This window comes from Lathyrus oleraceus, chromosome 4 (assembly GCF_024323335.1).
Source record: "Lathyrus oleraceus cultivar Zhongwan6 chromosome 4, CAAS_Psat_ZW6_1.0, whole genome shotgun sequence".
NCBI classification, from domain to species: domain Eukaryota; kingdom Viridiplantae; phylum Streptophyta; class Magnoliopsida; order Fabales; family Fabaceae; genus Lathyrus; species Lathyrus oleraceus.
In genome coordinates this window covers 210335719-210355621 of record NC_066582.1, presented here as the reverse complement: position 1 = coordinate 210355621, position 19903 = coordinate 210335719, and the positions used below count along the sequence as shown (strand labels likewise).

The window sequence follows — 19903 nt, the reverse complement described above, 5'->3', positions numbered from 1 at the left end:
AGCAAATCCTTCATTTCTTCTTAAGTAAGCTCCAAAAAATCAAAGTTTCTTCATTTCATCATCAATGGCGTCCAAGATTAAAAATCCTAAAGATTCCAAGAAACAAGCATCTCTCCCTGCTGTTCACAAAATCTTAGGTCCAAAAGTTGTTGGAAATCAACAATACATCCCAGAACCCCCTCTTGAAGAAGAGAAAAGGGGCATCTATCAATCTCAGGTATTAATCTCAATCTTTATTCTTGGAAAAACACATGCTATCGTTGGTGTCGCGGTGAGAATCGAAGACCAAGCTATTTTATTAGCTTGACTCATAAAACTAGAGTTCACCACCGAACTTTATTGTTTCCAAGGGAACACAGAAAAGATCAAAACCCACAATGAATATGCAAAGCAAAAGGAAAGTCTAAGATGCAAAGCAAATAAGAGTTCTAAGGTGTAGGGGTTGATTATACTAAGGGAAGGTATTAGCACCCTAAATATTTATAGTATTATATAGGAACCTCTTAAAAATATTTGTGTTTATTTAAAAGTTATTTGCTAAAAGATTGGAGAGATGAGAAAAAGAAGTGTTTTTTTTTGTTTTTTTATATTTGGAAAGACATAAAATCTTGTGCCTACGTACTAATGAAGGATCAAAACCTCGTAGTTCGGGGTACAAATAACAAAAGGGTTTGTTTAGTTTAGTTTAAAAGAAGAGACAAGTTGTAATCTTAAGGAGAATACTCATCTAAACCACCACAAATATGAGAAGATGGATCTTTGCATCATTATGAAGGAAGAGCTCCAACTTGGATATAGAATCTACAAGTATGCCACTAACTCCTTCATATGAAAAAGAATCAACATCAATTTCAATCATTACTATGGGGTAGGAGATTTATATCTCAACTATAAAGATGATTCATGTCTAGTCTCTTTTGAGAAAGGGTTTAAAGTGAAAAAGCCAAGTGACAAAAGTTTTGAATGAAATGAAGGAGATTGGCGATCCAAAACGCAGCGGAAATTAAAATTTTCTCCTTTAGTGATCCTTACGAATGGTCATGATCAGTGATAGAATAATTACCTCTTGTGACGTTTGAAACCTTTGATGCAGATCGACGGAGCGATCACGAACGTTGAACAACGACAACGCCTCTACTCAGTCCACACGAACGGATTCCTTCAATCTCAGTGCTAGCTGCTACAAATGAAGACTTTGAGTGAGATATATATATATATATATATATATATATTATATATATATATATATATATATATATATATATATATATATATATAGAGAGAGAGAGAGAGAGAGAGAGAGAGAGAAAATGAAAAATGCAACCGCATTGAATGCTTCTGCACAAGGGTTCTATTTATAGAACCACTTGTGTGGGCTTCAAGCTAAAAAGCCCACTTAAGTGTGTGTGGCCCATATCTTATAACATGCCAAATTCACTTAAGCGCGTGGTACCTTACCATATTTCTTATTCTACTTAAGTACATCGTACCTTACGATGTTCTATAATTCACTTAAGTGCACCGTACCTTACGGTGTTCCTTAGTTACTCTATCTCTCATCAATCCGTCCTTTGTGTGTGACCCTGTGTCGCATCTCGAAAAATACGATTCCTCGCGATGGTCGCGGAAAAAATTATGTTCGAACAGAGTCGCCACCGAACTTTATTTATCCCAATGAAGGGATAGGAAAATATCGATAAAACCTTTAGGAAACAGAATAATGGTCGTCGCAGCCATATTCGGGTTCGGGAGTGGATTACGTAAGGGGAAGGTATTAGCACCCCTTACGTCCGTTGTACTCAACGGGAACCTTTTAGTTCTAATGTGCGTTTCGTGTGTTAATTTATGTTTGTTTGTTATCTTTGGGTTATAAATATTTAAAATAGAAATGGATGAGAACCTCAGAAAGGAAAAGGGGAGGTTTTTTATTAGTGTGCTCGCGAAGATACAACAATCTCCTGCCTACGTATCCTTATGGTATAATAAGGAAATCAGAGCATTCGTAGTTCGGGGAACTACGGTTGGTTGGTGTCTTTTAATGAACGACTGTTTAGATCGCATCCTAAAGGCTAAACGTTGGCTTGCCTACTCTCGGCGGAGGCTTAAGCATTTAGTTTGTTGTGCGCATTAGAAAGGATTAACAGTGTTCTTTCTGAAAAGAGTTTCAGTCACACGGGGGTGACAAATTGGATTAATATGTCGGATGTTTTGATTGGTCGAGATGTTTTTGGTCGGATGACGATTACTCGGATAGTCGAGTAAGACAACTCGTATCCTAACAATCGGGAAAGGGAATAGAAGACTCTAGACCACTTTCTTTTTCATCTTTAATTATAGAAAGGATTTGATAATAATTAAGGTGTTTTAAATGGATGACGAATACTCGGATAATCGAGTAAGACAACTCGTATCCTAATAATCGGGAAAAGGAATAGAAAACTCTAGACCATTTTCTCTTTCATCTAAGTGATTATAAAAATAAGTTTATGTATGGTCGATGTATTTTTAGAATGAACGACAAGCGCTTGAATGACTGAGTAAAATAACTCATATCCAAGCATTTGAGAAGAGGAATTGAAAACTCAAGACCATCTCCCTTTTCGTACAGTTTGTTATGAAAATGATTTGATTAAGTTGTATGTTTGTAAAAAATGACAATTGTTTGACTGACCGAGTAAGAGAACTCGTATTCAAACAATTGAGGAGAGAAGTTGAAGACTCAAAGTCATCTCCTTTTTCATTTAGCTTATTATGAAAATAATTTGATTTAATCGGGTTTAGAAGTTTGTAGAGGAACGACAATTATTTGAATAACCAAGTAAGAGAACTTGTATTCAAATAGTCGTGGAGAAAAATTGAAGACTCAAAGTTATCTCCCTTTTAGTTTCTTGTTATAAAAGGATTTGATTTGTTTTTGCTTAAATGGATTAGAAATGACGACCATTTGACTAACCGAGTAAGAAAACTCGTATTCAAATAATCGATGAGAGGAGTTGAAAACTCAAAACCATCCCCCTTTTCATTTTCAAATGGAGTGTCGTTTAGATGTGATTAAGTATTTTAATTTAACTTTCGATGTCGGATCGAGGTTTTAAAAATTGCATTCTTGTGAATGAATTGAATTTATTTAGTGAATGGTCCCTTTAATCGATTAATTAAAACCGAGTAGGTCTCATTGTAAGAAAGCCCAAGAGTAAGCCATGTGAGGTTAATGGCGATGCTTTTACAAGTGATCGACTTACATAGGTGTTTTGAAAAATGGTCTCGACTTTGAATCGAGAGGTTTTATTTGTTTTTTTTTATAAAAAAAAAATTGGTTTGAATTGATGGCATGGGAATTATAATCTTTTTTGTATTTTTTAAGTCTTTATCATTTTTAGGTTCATTTTAAGATGAGATGAAGGATGTACAATGATATAAAGTAAATATAAAAAATAAATGTTAGAAGCGGAATTTAAAAGAGTTAGATGTTAATTGCGGCAATTAAAAATTAGAGTTAATCGTTAAATGTTAGGTGTTAATTGAAATCAACATGGAATAATCGAGAGAATTGCAATAAAATATTAAATCTAAAACAAATAACTAAAGTTTAAACAATTTATAAAAGTATCATTAAATTAAAACTCAAAACAATATTAAACCATCAAAAATCTCTATTCTAAACTATTATCCAAAATATTAATTTTAAAATATTAATATAGATTAAATTCTAAAATCATTCTAAATTAAAATTCTAAAATAATTCTAAATCAACTTATAATTCTAATTAATCTACAATTATTTAAAAAAAAAAGATCTAATTAAATTCTAAAATATTTTCAAAGATTAAAATCTAAAATAATTCTAAATTAAATTAAAAATTCTAAAGTAATTCTAAATCGACTTATAATTCTAATTAATCTACAATAATTTCTAAAAAAGGAAAACTAATTAAATTCTAAAATATTAACAAAGATTAAATTTTAAAATCATTCTAAATTAAATTAAGAATTCTAAAATAATTCTAAATCAACTTATAATTCTAATTAATCTACAATTATTTCTAAAAAAGATCTAATTAAATTCTAAAATATTTTCAAAGATTAAAATCTAAAATCATTCTAAATCAAATTAAAAATTCTAAAATAATTCTAAATCAACTTATAATTCTAATTAATCTACAATTATTTCTAAAAAAGATCTAATTAAATTCTAAAATATTTTCAAAGATTAAAATCTAAAATCATTCTAAATTAAATTAAAGATTCTAAAATAATTCTAAATCAACTTATAATTCTAATTAATCTACAATTATTTCTAAAAAAAGATCTAATTAAATTATAAAATATTTTCAAAGATTAAAATCTAAAATTATTCTAAATTAAATTAAAAAATCTAAAATAATTCAAAATCACCTTATAATTATAATTAATCTACAATTATTCCTAAAATAAGAAATCAAATTAAATTCTAAAATATTTTCTAATTAACATTCTAAAAAAAATCAGTATGGGCCTAAAAAGAACCAACCAATCGAAATATACAACAAATAATAATAAAATAAAAATAAAAATAAAATAAAATGAACAGGGGTCACCCATCCGAAAATGGGGTGCTAAAATAAATAAAAGCTCAATTGGGCCTGGACTGGAGGCCCACCGCTGGAAAACAAGTTTCTCCCAATGAGGGAGCCCTTTTCGCCTAAAGCCAGCAGAAAAGCGCTTAAGCGCTTCATTTGTCAAAAAACAACTCTCTCTCTCTCTTCCTCTCAAAGCAAACACAAGCTCTGCAAACTTCTAAATACCTCTGACTTCAACCTACCAGAGAAGATGGCGGTTGCCGGCCAACGGCGGCGGCACCACCTTCTTCTCCGGCGAACCACCACTCAAAACCTAAATCTCAAATACCAACTCCCCTTTATTCACGCTCGCGGTTGCGGATCCGGCCACAAAAACAACAAAATCCCAACCACAAACCCAAATCGGAAACCCTAAAACAGAAAACCTAATTCGCACAAAACGAAATTAAACCCAAGATCTACGGAGTCTCAAGAAATTACCAAAGGAAAAAGGATCAACGAGAAGAGCTCTATATCAAGACGAAATTAAAAGGGAAAGAAGAAACTCAAGACTACCTACACAGAGAGATTTTGGCGTGGTTCCGGCGACAAACTCGAAGGTAATGTAATTATCTTCTGATTCCTTTAGAGCTGCCTCCTACTCCTCATTTGCTTTAGATTCAGCTTATAGCTCAACCTTGCTCAAACTCTGGTGATAAGTTTGAGCGGTTGATGAAAAAAATGAGCTTTAGGTTTTTTTCCGAAATATATTGTTACTGTATATTCTGGGTTCTGAAAAAGAATTGCTCGGTTGTTGCCGTTAACTTTCTAGGATTTTCCTTAGAAATTTTGCTCTGTGTGTTTGCTGTTGTGTTCTAGGTTTTTTTTTAGAAAATCTCTTACTGTGTTGTCTCTTTGGAGTTAACAGAGAAAAAAACTTTGAAAATTTCTTCTGGATTTTTATCGAAAACCTCCTTTTACTGTTAATTTGTTGTTGTTATATATGTGATGAATGTTGAGGTTCTGAGATAACTTGTTAAGTTATCCTTTTTCCAGATTTTGTGGGATAATTACCTTATGGATTTAAGGTTGTTGATGTGGATATTTCAAAGTGTTCTTGAGTGTTCTCCTTGGTTTACTGTGTAACCAAATAATATGTTTATTTTATGGTTTATTTTCCAGTTTGTTTTAAGTGCTTATTTTGATAAGCAGTTTTTTTTAACTTTGAATTTGGTTTTGCATTTGCAGGTGAAGTGATGTTGAATTGATTGAAAAGGGGCGCTGGCTTTTTGAGTTGGGGCACTACACGAAGGGACCATTCGCTTTGGAGAAAGTCTCTGAAGACTACTTCAAACCATTAGACTCCATTCAATTATTTTCAGAATTTTAGATTATTTTTGTAACCTGTAAATTAGTCAAATGCTCCTTTGGATTTTTGTGTAAATTTGGATTATTTGGAGTTTTTTTTTAATATGTAAATTTAATTTGAAACTTCCTTTTTTTTGGAGAACTATGTAACTACTTTTTTGGGATTATCAACAAGATCTTTTTATAATTTTAATTTAAGCTCTATTAGAGTAACTTGTAACATTTGGACTTAATTGAAATATGATTTGGAATATCACTTGGAACATTATTTGGAACATGATTTGTGCAATTAGTCTTTTTTTTAAAAAAAATCTAAACCTTGCCTTAACACTCTAATAGTATTAATCAAAAGAAAATTTACTATAATTTAAATTGAAAATGGATTGGGCTCAACAATGCAATTTAATGGACTTTTAATTTGATTGATTTTAACACATTAATATTATCAAAAATAAAATGTGCCAAAAATTCCTAAGATAAAACAGGTCACAAAAATGTTGTACTTTCAAACTTTGATCCTAAAAACCAATTAAATACTCGTGCATGTGATATCTTAATCTTAAACCAACATACTCACTTAGAAAAAATGCAAGTTTAGTTTAAGGATTTTTTATGAATGGTTTAGAGATTTGGCAGATGTATTTGAGACGTGCAAATGGGTTTAATGATGAGTGATCATAAAAATATCCATGGCTCTTAATACCTTACCAATAATCAAATGGACTTTGAATTAGTAATGTAAAAAGATTCAAACCACATTTTAAATTATGGACACGTTTATGCGAATGGGCCTTTGAAACAAAGAGATCTCACGGGTAAACAAAAATGGACTTTGTTAGCCAAAAATGCACATACCATCCCATGCTTCAGTAAGACAAACGCAGCAGATATTTTCTTAAGGAACCTTTAACAGATGAAGGTGTCCTTGAAGACTTGATGTCACCAAAGGGCTGAGAAACCTTAAGATGAAGCTTATGTCTTAAGATAAGATATATGTCTTATAACATTGGATAGTGAATGTTGGTTGAAGATTTTTCCTTACCCGGACAAAATTGGGGTATGACACCCTGTAGGTTTTCGCGGCATTGACAATTATATTAAATCACGTATTTAACATAATAAACAGTGAGCGGTATCTAGCAACACATCACTGCTACCCAAGACACGAAAATGTCATGTGATCTGACAAATCCTTCTGTGATAATACTTATGCGTATAATTACCCTTTTGGCCTTATGTCTATATTGAACACAAGGTATAGACCGTGTCATCCCTGTCCAGTTCAATATTAGGCCCATAGACATTTATCCTGTTACGCAGGATGGGAAAATTCCATCTAGGTCACTCATGTCCCTCAGCATGCTTCGTGGAGTACCCATCAACTGTCTTTATGGTTATCCAGTTACTGACAACGTTTGATCAGCAATAAAGCACTCGACTTTACATCTAGGGTCCATAGTGGTTTCAAGTCGAAGGATGGTATACACCATTATCACCACGAGAATAACTTATGACACTTTGCATAACTTTCTATATAGTATTCTCATAGCGGGTCAATCCAGTATAAATATTACTCTTAACATTCATACTTATGTTTAAGACTTGATAACTCCTTATCTATGATCCATGAGATGTGATCATCAATCTATATACATAATAGTCTTAATGCTTTAATGTTATCCCACTTCACAATAAAGCTCGACTACAGATACTTTAAGAATAGTGTTCTTATGTTTAATGTGATCTCATGATCAAGTCACACTTGATACATTAAACGGACTAGCTATTCTAGGGACTTTATTAAACAAACGTAATAAAGAAAAAACCTTTTATTATTAATAAATAATTCGATACAAGTACCAAAAGTATTGGCCTCTAGGGCTTACACCAACATGAAATTTGTGTTTTTTAGTCTTATAGAAAGAGTTTGATATGCTTAAAGTGTTTTGAAGCATTTATGAAGAAAGAAAGTTTGAAAATTCAATGACCTAAAGTCAAGTTTTTTATGAAAGAAGTTCAAGTTTGAAAAATTCTAAGATTGAACTAGGGTTTAGAAGGGGCTAAAGAGCACATGGTGGGTAAAGAAGCTACAAACACACACAATGAATATGCACATAACAATAAGTCAATTATAACCCATTTCCCTTGAATTGAAACATAAGCACAAGTATCATGCAAAAAATATCATGGATTAACAATATGCACTAAGCAAGCATATGAACAAAATCACTACCATGTATCAAGCTTAAACATCTTAAGACACCAATCAAGACCATCAATAAAGAATGGAGTAAAAGGCATGGCATAAAGAATAGTTCATAACACATGGATCATACAGGCATACAAGCAAAAATGCCTCAAGAATAATTTTGTAAAGTTCATCAAGTCAAAACATCAAACATGATATATCATGATATCAATCACAAGACATGTAAAGAAATGGTCGAGGCATTTAAAAGTGGACATATAAGGAGCATACAAGCATGTTAAACCTTGAACAACTATGTCATGCATCAAGACTAAAGCAATGTTTAGGAGCAAGTTCAAAGCACATCAAAACATCATTTTATGACAAAAGTTCACATCGTACAAGGGTTCAAGTCATTAGGGTTTATGCCTCTAAGGTTCATACAGTTTCAAAGCAAGTCATCAACCATAAACATCCATGTACTTCAAGCACAAATCAAACAAACAAGTTATCATCAAGTCTAAGTCCAAGTATAATCAAGATGTTCAACACATATGGATCAAAATGGGAGCAAATTAATCATGGGAAAATTGAGTCAAAGCATACTTAAATGAAAAAGAAAAAGAAAAAAATAGATTTTTTAGATTTTTTAATATAAAATTAAAAATTAAATAACAAAATAAATATTATTTTTAAATATAAAAATATAGAAAAGAAAATAAAGAAATAAGATTTTTTTTGGGGTTTTCAATATTGATATAATAAATAAAAGAAAAGGAAAAAAATATTAAAAGAAATAAAATAAAAATAAAAATAAAAAGAGAAAAAAGGGAGGGAAAATAAGGGGTCCAAGGGTGTTGAACCCGGGCTTATTGGTCACAGACACACGCTAGACCAACTCATCAATCACTTCGCCAAGGCTGACTTGCCAGTTACAATGCGCATCCAAAATAAATATATTAAAGTAAAATTTTAAAAAGAACACAAAACTTCATCTTCTTCCTCGTGACGTTAGTGTAACTTTTTTTTTAATTGTAACTTCCTCGTTTTTGTACCAAATCAAACATGTGAATATAGCATCTTGCTTAGAATTTCATGAGAATCCAAATATAACATTAGTTTTCATTTATATTGGCTCTAACTCACGAATTTTAAACAAAACCAGATAAGACCTAAAATTTCAAAATGAAATTAAATCGCATACAAGATGAATCAATGCCCATTTTCATGGGACTTTCATTTCTCACATCATAAAAAGCATTATGGTAACAAGAATGAACAAAAATGATGCTTAAATGGTAGAGTTCAAAATATGAAAATTTTATCGAACAAAGTGTGTGTTGTGTAACACCCTTCTAAAATACCCCAATAATTAATTAATTCAACAAAATATAAATCAGAGTAGATATGCAATTTAAGGGCGTCACACTTGACACTTCACACCATTCACCATAATAACTTGTCATGCTCATTTATTAATCAAAATAAAACATTGCACAATTCGCAGCGGATAGAGATCTAATCAATCATGCAAATCATGTAACACATTACATGTAAAGTTGTTCAACAACCAAAATGAAAACAAAGTAAAACATCCCGTCCCGATGTTACATCTACCAGAGCATGACCCACTAAGGAACTACACTAGACTCCAAGCACTAGCTTCTACTCAATCACTGCTCGTTACCTGAAACATAGTTGTAAGGGTGAGTTCCTCAATCGATATAATAAGCATTATAAAATATCATGTAATGCTAAGTAAATTAACACATTTCATCACCCAAATCAGATCACACATTCAACAACGGCAACATCAACTCAAAATCATAATCATACTCAACCCAACACAAAACACACGTATAATATTGGAATACATCCATTCATATTATACGCCATACATATATTATGCAATGAGACTCCATGCATGCGGTACCGACTATTCGTGAACACATAGTTCAACCTCACCGATCAAACCCAGATACGGCTACCAAGCTCACTAGTCCCACTCATTTGAGACCTAGTGACTCACTCACTAATTCCTCACCATGGGAATTAGCTACCACCATAAAGGCTATGCTATGCACGCTAAATCACCTAGCATGCAAACATCAACAACAATCCACAATAACTCACTCACTAATTCCTCACCATGGGAATTAGCTACCACCATAAAGGCCATACTATGCACGCTAAATCACCTAACATGCAACCATCAACAACAATCCACAATGAACATATGCTCACACTCTAAGCCATAAACAGTCCATCCACAATTGCATACATAACAGATACATTCACAGCATTATGCATACCATCATACATCATCAGCATATTTATCACAGAATCATATTCATATCATGCCAAATAATAAATCACAGTATTAGCACACTCTACTAATACCTATACTGTTCAAAACAACGGGAAATGATCCCTACTATATCATACACCAATATAGGCCAAACGTCAAATATGTACACAATATTTGAATATCAATTTTCCACTTTCCAAACAGTGTTAACCGGTTAACGCCCTGGGTTAACCGGTTAACGCAACACAGAACACGCTTCCTGGCACATTTTAACAGTGTTAACCGGTTAACACCTTGGGTTAACCGGTTAACGCAAGACAGACAGCAATTTCTCATAATTCATAACAGTGTTAACCGGTTAACACCCTGGGTTAACCGGTTAACGCAAGACAGAAAGTTGTTCCTGCGCTAACACGAACAGAATGCAGAATCCTCCGCATTTCTCGCCGTCGGAGGACTTCCGGACCTCCGATTTCAATTCCGTAAAAAGCTACACGTCCAGAAATTTACGACTCACCCACATATAGATTCAATCACAATTTTTAACGTAATTTGGTCATCACAATTTGCAACATTCATCATCCAAATTAGGGTCAATTCAATGGCTTATTACTACCCATTACATGTTAACCCATAATACCCATTAAACGACGATAAACCCCCTTACCTGAGTTAATCCGGCAAATCCTTTACTTCAAGCTTTTCCCTTCTTCAACCCTTGTTCTCTTGCTCTTCCTCTTTGCCCTTTTCTCACTTTCTGTCGCTTCTCTGGTTTTCACGTGAAAAACCCTTTTTACCAAATGGAACTCTTTATATATATTCCAACTTTATTATTCCAATAATAATAATCCCATAATATTCCAATTATTTAATTAAATTAATAAATATACTATTAACTTAAATTAAATAATTATCATATTTTTATCGGGGTGTTACATGTTGCACCTTCAAACGCATTTCCATATGAAAAATAATGATCCCTCTAGCTTCCTTGAGTTCCTAGGAGTGTAATAGTGTGTTTAGAATTACTTGAAACCTTCTAAATCGTTTTGACCAAATCCACTTGCAAATGGAAGAAATGAAGTTTGATTATGGAGTTTGAGGTGCTACAACTCGTGTTTAATGCATACAGAAGCTTATGTAAGGTATATGGAAGATGTTTGTGGAGAAAAAATGGAAGGAAAGTGAAGGATGAGTAAAAATTCGAAAAACGACTTTAGTGGAGTTTTCAAGTTATGACACAAAGTGATTCTGAGTTTGAATGATTTTTGTTTTTGTTTTTTTTGGTGTTTCTTCTTCCTTAAATGATGAATGAAATGTTGCATTTATAGAGAATTGACTGAACAAAGTTGGATAAAGATTTGACATTGTTTAATGACCAAAAATAAATATAAATTATGAATATTTTTATATATAATAATTATAAAATAATTACATTTTTATTTTACATAAATTGTGTTTTAAAAATTCAATATTTTTCTATATTCTTTTTCATTGAATTAAAATGGGTTTCAAATTTTGTTATTTATACTTAAAAAATAAATGAAAGTGAGAAAGTGTGACAAAAAGAAATGTGTTGGAAATTTAAAATTTGAATTAAAAGAAGAAAAGGAAGAGAGAGAAAGTAAAAAGTGAGAAATGAATGAGGAGACAAAAGAATGTAGTTTCAATTTTGTAGTATTTGTTAGTTACAACTATGTCATTTTGATATATATATATATATATATATATATATATATATATATATATATATTGGAAAGTTTGATGGTAGTTTATTTTAATGGATAGATAATTGATTAGAAGAATGCTAAATTTATTACATTTACAGCTAAAGTTAAAAGTTACTCAATGTATCCATAGTTTTATTACTTACCTAGGCAAACCCACGTTTTTGTTGGAAAAATTTCAATTTTGAGAAAACTTCAATCTTGAAGTTAACCGAATCAATCTTGATACAATAATCAATATTTTTGATTAATCACGCCTCTTGTTCTTCACCATTTACTCAAGTGAAACAATCACTCATTGGTTGCAAGATGATTCTACCCTGCACAAAGAATTGAAAAAAAAATGTGACAATGAAAAATAGAGAAAACAAAAATTATGAAAGAAGAAGAAGAAAATTGTATTATTATGCAAACTGCACTCTAAGTATTTAGTATTTGTTACAATGAGTGTTAATCACAACTGGGATTTCTAAAAACTACATAATGCTACTACAAAACTTCTTACAAATGAAATTGAGTTCATCTCTATTTATAGATGAGATTACTTACATTTCAAGTAATCACAAAATAACTAACTCAACTAAAACTAAGTTAAGTCATTCTTCTTCGACTCTGTCGAGGTTGACTCCTTCGACCGCATATGCTTCGACAAGTTGTATTTGACTTTCTGTTAAATGCATTTAATAAAGACTTAATAGACTCTTGTCGAACGTACACTATTTTGACACAAAGAATTAAATATTGAACACACCACCTAAATTACTTTGGAGATTTTTTGAGTTAATCTTACAGACTTTCAAACTCTTCATTGTTTACCAAAAACATCGATAAAAAGATTGGCATACCTGATGAAACCCTTTTGTATGAATATTTTTGCAGAAAAGAAGTGTCTTACGTTATTTTCTTTGTAGTGTCTTCCATTTTATGGTCTTCTGTGTTGTATGCACTTGAGGACTGGTAAGCGACTTTCTGATATGTCTCGAAAAAACCAAAGCTCTTCCCGAAGTAATACTCCAAACCTATGAGACAATTGGAGATAACTAGCATCGACAGTTTTGTGGTTCCAACCTTAGTCGAGGAGATTCCCACAGTCATAAGTCAAGAAGTGGCGTATTTACCACATGAAAATTGACAAATTGCGACGATTCATTTTAACAGGTTACGACGGTTAGAACCGCCACAATTTGCATGTTATGACAATTGCATCTCCAAGAAATGTGCATCGCGAGGCTGTGTTGCGACGATTTGTAAAACTGTCGCTCCAACTGCCATAACATTCTGCAACGATTTTGAAAGTGCCTCCAATATATTATTGCGACAGTTGTAATAGCCATAATTGTATAATATATATTTCATTAAAAATAGCAACTCTTGTAACCACCATAATTGTATAATATATATAGCGATCGATTTAGAATTGCCATTAACCACAACTATTAAGAGTATATGATGAATGTTCTACAGACTTCCATGGCCAAACACGAAGGCCATAACTTAGAGTATTAAACTTATAAACCACATTAATACAATAAATTATAACAATCATAATATATAATCTTAGTTAAGTAAGATGCACATTAATCTAAAGTGTTTTGACCACATGTACCATCTAGCAGCACCCACCCCTCTTCAGGTTTCTTTCGAGACTCTACAACAAGTACATTGATTCTCACCTTGAATTCTTCATACTCTCTCTGTGTGTATAATTGCAAAGGAAAGTGGCTTAAGCCTCACACGAAAAAATAGAACAATATCATTGAGTCACCATCATAGTTTCACTTGCATAACAAACCAAACTGCTTAAGAGTGCGAACTACGACAAACTAGTTCTTCAAACCGTGCAACATTTCTTGTTTATTAGCACAAATTCAAACTACTTCAAGGAAAAATACTTGATAGATATCAAACAACATACTTATTTGAGGTAGTGACAAATAAAGTATTGTCATCATCCACCTCCAAGTCCTGGAAATAATTTATAGAAATAGTAAAAAGTCATCGGCATAGAGCTGAGGTATACTTTCAGCTCTGTTTCCATTGATTACCTACATATAGTTTGGAAAAGGGGCGGGTTACTATGAACAGAAGGTGTTAATTAGATTATACAAAAAACTATGTACCACTATGGCTTCTTCCGTTTCAAAGTGTATGTTGTTTGCCCATTAGCTAGCACATCGGAGTTTTCTGGTGACATTTCCCTCATTTCCTAAAAGTGTAGATAGTTTATCCGAATAAGACAAAACCATGTAGGATCACTAAATCAAAACATAATAACAAAAATCCAACTATGTTACTTAACAAAGAAGGGTGATATTGTAGAGATAATCGAAGAGTTGGAGCACCATAGTTTTCCAATTTGTTATGAAAAACAATATAATGTTTTATGAAAAACATAAATATTAATCAATTTGTCATTTTAAGAAAATAGATCAAGAGGCTACGTCTTTCAATAGGCCTCATAATAATCTAATCTATTTCTAGAAACACCAATTTTGAGTATAAGCAATTATGAACAAAACTATCACTTCTATACATAGTGGCAACCTTTTAGTTTTTTCCTCCTGATAGGTGATGAAGTGGAGGGGAAAAATCAGAACAAAAAGCCCATAAAAATATATATCTTTAACCAAAACAATAAAAAGTAGAAAAGCTATATTAAAAAAAGAAAGATAAGAAACCTACCTCATCCCGTATACGAGTCCTAGTACGAAAAGTCAACCGCTCATGAAAATTTGCTAAAATTCTTTCAAAAGTAGGACGAACACCAGCAAATGATTCACTCTTTCTACTATGTTGTTCCCCCGGACTTCCATTTTAAGGATATCAACAAGTTCACAAATGAAGCTACCTATCAATAGTTGATGAAAACCTCACGCCTCAACTCCAATTAATCATTAAACAAGGTTTCTAAAATTACATATAGCTATATTTGGCAAGGTGTGATGGAGAATTTTAAGAATCATTTAGGTGTTATCCAAGTGAATATGATATACAACTTCAAAAATCAAGCTCAATACTGAAACATTGGGTGTTAACAGGGTGACTATCCGATTTATGTCATCTAATGTTGTCAAAGTCTCACTGCTAAAATGAGATCTATCAATCGCCTCTTTGGTGTCCATTTGTATTGAAGACAAATCCCTAGACTCACCAGATAATATATCTGAATAAGGAGCCTGGAGACTCTGGTCCATGGCTACAAGCAGAGATGATCCAAAGATTTGATACCTGAAATTTATGTACAAAATGATTAGGCAGGACATTTGATCTACAGATATTGGAAAGGCAAGTTAAGTTGCATCCTACATTACCTATGTTCACGATGAGCTATCAAGTCTTCAATAGGATCTGATGTGAGAACTTTGTGTTAACCTGTACATTAATATTAATAAAACTTAAATATCAACATAAGTTATTCTTGCCTGTTAAAGGCCAAAGACTCCACTAAGTTTATTAATACAAAGTGGCGTATCAACATAAGAACATGAAAGGAAAAACTATAAGAAACACAATATAATCAAGTTATTCCGTATCACATTTATTTTAATAAATTCGCAATAGTTCCACTTGATACTTCTAAAAACAAAACAATAAACACAAAAGTAGTAACCACATTACCTCACACCGCACATCAGTCCCAAGTTTTTAAAACAAAGAAATAAATAAGAAAGTAGTAAGCATAATACCTTCACTGAATGGTACCCTCACGACACATGCCATCTGTTTCTCGCTAGTAGCTACATTAAACTTAAGTCTCTGGTTATTAGATTCACTACGACAAGAAAAATATGTAATTAATCTTGAGAATATAACAAAAACACACAAAGAAATAACTCATAACCCAACAAGTGTATGGTTTTTTACCTCTACTAAATCTCAGAACTTATTTTATTGATGGTAAATGAAATTAAATGTTAATCGTACAGCTTTTTTCGAACCAATTTAAGTGTTGATGTTGAAATCACAATATGGAAAAAGGTTTGTGAGATTGCCTTGACCAATGTGAGAAATTAGGGAAAATGATTATGAGATTTCTTTCACAAAATAGGGTTCATGAGTCTCTACAAAAATGAAATCTTAAATTTCTCACTACAGATTTAGGGTTCGAGATTACGGAGGAGGGGAGAGAGATTGTGAAACAAAGAGGAATTTTGAAAAACAAATGATAGGTGATGCTGGTTTTTATGAAAACAATATTGTTTATCGCTGATGTTTTCCCTACCTAAAGAAAGAATGGTTTCTGTACAATACATTCCATGCGCGCAACATGAAATTAGAAAAGACGAGTGAAAATAATTATCTCAAAATAAGGGGTTTTAATTTAGTCACATCTCCTATCATTGTCAAAGGCGGTTCAAAAGTGATCCTAAGCATTGAAGAAGGGCGGTTTTACAGAACTCTCGCTGCCCTGCTAGCATGGTTTGGCCAACGTTCGGCAAAAGCCTAAATTTTGTGTTTAGTCCTGGTACCCATCAAACTCAAATATGGTTAGATTTGTCCCCCCGTTCCGCATAAAGCCCAAAATGTTGATTTGACCCCTTTCCATTAAAACCCAAACTTCTTTTTCATGTTCATGAAACCTAAATTTTGTGTTTAACTTTTCATATCCATTCAGCCTAAACTTTATGTTTAACCCTTCTTCTCTGGCCAACCTAAATTGTGTAAATTTGGCCCTCTATATCCCTAAAGTCCAAACCCGGTTGAATTTGGCTCAGCTTCTCCGTTAAACCTAAGCCTTATGTTTAGCCATTTATATCCATAAAGCCTAAATCCTATTAAATTTTGCCCTTCTTCTCCGTCAAGTCTAAATCCTATTAAATTTTGCCCTTCTTCTTCGTCAAGCCTAAACTTTGTGTTTAGCCCTTCTTCCCCAGAAAAGCCCAAATTGTGTTAATTTAGTCCTTCATATCCATAAAATCCAAATCCTGTTGAATTTGACCATTCTTCTCCATAAAGCCTAAATCCTATTGAATTTGACCTTTCTTCTCCAAAAAGCCTAACCTCATGTTTGGCCCTTCATATCCATAAAGTCCAAAGCCTATTGAATTTGGGTCTTCTTCTACGTCAAGCCTAAACTTTGTGCTTAACCCTTCTTCCCCAGCCAATCCAAATTATGTTGTAGTTGGCCCTCCATATCCATAAAGCCCAAATCCCGTTGAATTTGGCCTTTCTTCTCCAGTCAACCCAAATTGTGTTAATTTGGCCCTCCATATCCATAAAGCCCAAATACTGTTGAATTTGGCCATTCTCCCCCATCAAAGCCCAAATTATGTTAATTTGTCTCGTCATATCCATAAAACTCATATCCTATTGAATTTGACCCCTCTTCTCCATAAAGCCCAAATCATATTGAATTTGGAAGCTTAAGTCTCGTGCTTAGTCATTCATATCCATAAAGCTCAAATCCTATTAAATTTGATCCTTCTTCTCCGTCAAGCCTAAACTTTGTGTTTAGCCCTTCTTCCCCATCCAACCCAAATTATGTTGAATTTGGCTCTTCATATCCATAAAGCCCAAATCATGTTGCATTTGGACGTTTTTCTCCCGCCAACCAAAAATGTGTTAATTTGGCGCTCAGTATCCATAAAGCCGAAATCATGTTGAATTTGACCTTTCTTATCTGTCAAGCCTAAACTTTGTGTTTAACCCCTCATATCCATAAAGCCCAAATCCTGTTGAATTTGGCCCTTCTTCTCCAGCCAACCCAAATTATGTTGATTTGGTCATCCATATCCATAAAGTCCAAATCTTGTTGAATTTGACCATTCTTTTCCAGCCAACCCAAATTGTGTTGAATTTGGCCCTCCATGTCCATAAAGCCCAAATCCTATTGAATTTGGGCCTTCTTCTCCAACCAGTCCAATTTGTGTTAATTTGGTCCTCCATATCCATAAAGCCCAAATCCTGTTGAAATTGGCCCTTCTTATTTGTCAAGCCTAAACTTTTTGTTTAACCCCTCGTATCCATAAAACCTAAATCCTGTTGAATTTGAACCTTCTTCTCCAGCCGGCCTAAATTATGTTGAATTTGGCCTTCCATATCCACAAAGTCCAAATCCTGTTGAATTTGGTCATTCTTCTCCAACCAGCCCAATTTGTGTTAATTGGACCCTCTATATCCATAAAGGCCAAATCTTGTTGAAATTGACCATTCTTATTTGTCAAGCCTAAACTTTTTGTTTGACCCCTCATATCCATAAAGCCCAAATCCGGTTGAATTTGACCCTTCTTCTCCGGTCGGTCCAAATTGTGTTGAATTTGGCCTTTCATATCAATAAAGCCCAAATCCTGTTGAATTTGGCCATTCTTCTCCAGCCAGTTGAAATTGTGTTGAATTTGGCCCTCCATATCCATAAAGCCCAAATCCTGTTGAATTTTGACCCTTCTTCTCCAATCAGTCCAAATTGAGTTGAATTTGGCCCTCTTATCCATAAAGCTCAAATCTTATTGAACTTGTTCATTCTTCTCTAACAAGCCTAAACTTTGTGTTTAGCCTTTCATATTCATCAAGCCTAAACTTTGTGTCTAGCTCTTCCTCTCCCTCAAGCCCAAATTTGGTCAATTTGGCCCTTTATTCCCATCAAAATCCAAATACTTTGTTTAGCCATCTCCCATGAAGCCCACATTTTGTTTGGCCCTCAATCTCCCTCTGAAGCCTAAATTTTGTTTGGCCATTTCCACTAGAGCCCAATTTTCATTGGCCACCCTTCAAATCCCAATTCTTGTTGACATCCTTAAAAATCGACCTCGATTGAGTCTTTATAAAACTTCTATCTGCCATTCCCAGTAGAGTTCCCAAAGTATCTTCTTGTTACTTACCTTTTGTAGGTCCTCCATGCCTGTTGCACGAGAAGATTATCCTTATCAAAACTTTGTATCTCGAGTGCAAGACAAGAGACTGAACGAATGACCTACCCCCTTCTTGATTATTTTGAAATATATGACGTAGGTTTGGCAAGTCCCAAAGTGGTAGCCATATTTCGAGACACCTTAGATAATAGGCAACACTAGCACAAGAGACGCCTAGAAAACGTCCTCTATTCTTTTAAGCGACATTTTCTAGAGTTTTGAAAACGATTTTCAATTGTTTCTGGAGAGCCTAAATGTTGTAGTGGTTCTTGTTGATTATGTGATGAACGTAGTAGTATAGAGAGTGTAAAGTGTATGTTTATCTCTATTGTGGAAAGCTTCAAGGTGAAGCTTTCTCCAACAATGGAGTTTGAGCTTTGGTGTGAGGTGAGGGAGTTGTGAATTCAAAGAGAGGGTGATTGAGAGGGAAGAATTTTCAAAATGAATGAGCATTTTTTAGATTGAAGGAGAAGTGAAGATTATATAAAGTGATTTGATGCAACCGTTTAGGGAAGGTTTAGGTCAATTCTGTTTCTAGTTAGGGAATCGTTACAGTTAGATGATTTTCATGAAGAAGTTAGTTAATTATTCCTAACTCTGTTAGTTTCTGTTAGAATAAGTTATTTGTTTGAATTTGAACTTGAAGCTAAGTATATTGGTTAGTGAATGGTAATCGACACTAAGTGAAATTGTTATGGAAAATTAGAAAACATTAGTTAAAGTTAGTTTGATGAAAACAGTTAGCCAATTAGTTAGTTAATGAATGTTAGTGGTTGAATTGCTTTGTTAGTAGTAATTTCAAAAGCTAGTAAGTTAGTTATTAAATACTAACTCTGTTAAGTTCTGTTAGAAGCTGTTAATTAAAGTGTTAGTTATGAGTGACGTAGTTGTTACGTGATGTTGTTAGTGATGTGTTATGAACTGTTG

General features: G+C 33.2%; 2 long non-coding RNA genes across 5 annotated transcripts; one reads left to right on the top strand and one right to left on the bottom strand.

Moving 5' to 3' along the window:
• Positions 1-4700: 4700 nt before the first annotated feature.
• LOC127135356 (uncharacterized) lies at positions 4701-6168 on the top strand. The gene is made up of 2 exons (XR_007808527.1): positions 4701-5157; positions 5786-6168. It is a non-coding gene; the product is annotated as an uncharacterized LOC127135356 (long non-coding RNA).
• A 6902-nt stretch (positions 6169-13070) lies between these two features.
• Positions 13071-16920, bottom strand: LOC127074562 (uncharacterized). 4 transcript variants are annotated; one of them, XR_007786056.1, is made up of 6 exons: positions 15993-16916; positions 15815-15900; positions 15440-15500; positions 14811-15356; positions 14044-14173; positions 13073-13818 (listed from the first exon to the last, which is right to left on the bottom strand). It is a non-coding gene; the product is annotated as an uncharacterized LOC127074562 (long non-coding RNA). The 4 variants fall into 4 exon arrangements; XR_007786054.1 differs by having other exon boundaries at positions 13071-13818; positions 14044-14334; positions 15815-16920; XR_007786053.1 differs by having other exon boundaries at positions 13072-13818; positions 15815-16915.
• Positions 16921-19903: the final 2983 nt, after the last annotated feature.